Source organism: Arabidopsis lyrata (genome assembly GCF_000004255.2).
Source record: "Arabidopsis lyrata subsp. lyrata unplaced genomic scaffold ARALYscaffold_655, whole genome shotgun sequence".
Classification (NCBI taxonomy): Eukaryota; Viridiplantae; Streptophyta; class Magnoliopsida; order Brassicales; family Brassicaceae; genus Arabidopsis; species Arabidopsis lyrata.
In genome coordinates, this window is record NW_003302141.1 from 1 (window position 1) to 2,834 (window position 2,834).

The 2,834-nt window shown below is 34.3% G+C and overlaps 1 long non-coding RNA gene across 1 annotated transcript; it reads right to left on the reverse strand.

Moving 5' to 3' along the window:
- Positions 1–33: 33 nt before the first annotated feature.
- Positions 34–638, reverse strand: LOC9298429. Its single transcript, XR_002332414.1, has 3 exons — positions 463–638; positions 212–272; positions 34–108 (listed from the first exon to the last, which is right to left on the reverse strand). It is a non-coding gene; the product is annotated as an uncharacterized LOC9298429 (long non-coding RNA).
- Positions 639–2,834: the final 2,196 nt, after the last annotated feature.

Here is a 2,834-nt window from a genome sequence, read left to right on the forward strand (position 1 = left end):
AGCCTTATGATCAACATCATTATCTAATATAATGCAAGCCCCTCTCCTTCATTAGCGCAAGTGTCCTCAACGGCACAACTTCCCAAGTGATTCTATAAGGTTTGCCCTCTGTTGGACCAGGTAAAGAAACACGCTACGTTAGAGATCGATTTCAAGGATTAATTGTAAAAGAATCCACTGGCAGAGTTAAGTTATGACTCTCAAGAATTACCTTTTATTGCAAGATTAATCTCATCATATCTGCATGTTTCAGCTAATGACAGTTCCCTTTTCTGCAAAATCATCAAACATATTAAGGAGGAATTGAAGAATCAAACATAACTTTAGAGTGTTCAAAAATAATATTATATATGCCAACGATAGAGGTCAACGTTATGAGAATCAAGTGTACCTAAAGTTATAGAGGTCGGGAAAAGAGAGTGCAAAATCACATCTACAATAAAATCGAAGAAATAACTTTACCTTCTCTTGAGTTTTTGAATCGTTTCCCAAGTCGGAGCCTACTTCAATTTCGCTTTTATTCTTCTCCATAGTCGACAGAAACCCTAAAATTGAAAGACACACAAATTGTCTTCTTCCGAAACCTAAACCTGGGAGTTAAAACGAAACCCCCGAGGCCGACAACAACAAAAGGAAAAAGAAAAAAAAATATGGAAGCCTTCTAAAGTAAATAATTTGGAAACATATGATTTTTTTTTTTTTTTTTGGTATTTCATAACTTAATTAAAAAACCATAAAGAATGTGAATGTTGTTGTTTCTAGTTCTTTTTTTCTCTACCTATAAGCCTTTATTATATAGTAAGGTAATTGTCATCCTTCATAAATTTTTTTGATCGAGTTGTTAAAAAATGAGAATAATTAACATATCCTAGAGTGAACTTATGGGTACCTGTGGCACTTTTGATATGACTTACATGGGCAGAACTACGTGGAAAGGGGGCCTATATATAGCTTTTGTAAGTTCTCAAAATTTCTTTATATTTTGAGCGTGTTAGAGTAGAGCTGTCAAAATAGGCTGTCCCCGTCCATTAGCCCGGTCCAATATTGACCATTTTAGTTATGGACAAATAACATCCATGTCCATTATAGCTCATGTCCATTATAGCCCATGCCCATTATTGCCCATATTTTAATAGACTGTCCATTGGTGTCCATTGGTCACCACAAGAACAAATTATGAAAAACGCCAAAATCTGCAAAAATCTCAAATACAATCCAAAAGTTTAAGACAAATATCCAAATAAACAACAAAGTATCACATCCAAAAGCAAATCAAAGCAACAAAGTATCAAATCCAAAAGCAAATCATAGCAATAAAGTCTTCTTCTTCTACTTCCTTCACAAATGAATCGTAAATGCTCAAATCGTAAACCTTGTTCTGAAATCTGACCTGAATCGAAAGAAGTGGCTGAGATTGATGCGATGAAGCCATGGAGACAAGCGTCAAGCTCTGTTGCGAAGAAATCGCCGGAGAAGCTCTGATTTTTTATTTTAGAAAGTTTTGACGATTTTTCATTTTTTCCCCAAATCATTTGACCTAACATTTTTTGTCTATTGGGCCGCTCAATTCCATTAGAGTCCAGTCCAATAAAGCCTATATCCATTATAGTCCAGTCTATTAGTGGCCATGTCAAAACGAGCTTGTCCATGACCGGTCCATTAGGTGTTGGACACGGACAGCCCATGGACGGTCCGCCCATTTTGACAGCTCTATGTTAGAGCATGTGCAGTGGGGTTCTTTCAAAGTCTCTCAAAATATATTATTATAATATACATAAATTAGTCAAATTGAATAATTAAATTTAAGTAATAATTTTTTTTAAAAATCATTTACATGTTGCCATGTGTGACATGAGTCTCTCAAGAGGTTCTCAAAAGTTCTCATATGAGAACTCATGTTCATGTCTCTCTCTTACTTTTTATTATTTTCATTTTTTATATTCTTGAGAACACATGTAAGAACCTCCCACTAAACATGCTCTTACATCGCCTTCAGCAAATGGAAATTATTTATCTAGATTCTCTTTATTTTTATGTTTTATTAACACATTCATTTTTATTCATAACTTTGATCGTAAATTGCTTGATCATGAGATGACAATCTCGTAATACATAGAGGAGAGTAAATATACATAATTAAAGATTAGAAAAATTCAATCTCGTGAACCTCATAAACCTGAAATTGCTAATTATAAATATTTTGTTGTGCATGGCGCTAAAAGGATGACGTACAGATGATGATGCAGAGGAGATTCCTCTAAGAGAGTTCCAACTTTAAACTTTAATAAAACAAAGCATGTGGTACATTGAGGTGCAAAATCCACCAGAATAACGATGAATCTTTCTTGTTCAAACGAGCCAATGACTGCAACAAAAACCGAAAGATGAGATATCAAACATCGAGAGATGAAATGTGGTAAGAACATAGCTTGATGTTGAAGAATTGTGCAGACATTTAGATTCAACTGCCGACAAACAATTCATACATGTGAGATTTTGGAAAATGTGAACCAAGTAAAGAGACAAATAATTCTCTCGTTACTTGTTTCACATTTTCGATCGTGAGATATTCCGATAAAAGCACACAATTTGCTATCCTTTCTCCGAATCTCAGATCTCAGAGCTTAATTCCTAAACTCTCTCTGTTTTACACTTTACTGTTACAGAGTCCCGATGATGATTGATTGGTATGATGATCGGTTTCTTTGGGCTTTCTTAGGCCCAAATCGAGAGAAAAATAATTGAACATTTTCTAAAAAAATGTACCTAACTTAGTTCTTTGTAGATTTAGTTGGACAAACTAAGAAAATTCAAAGAAAGTTAAAAAGGACTTT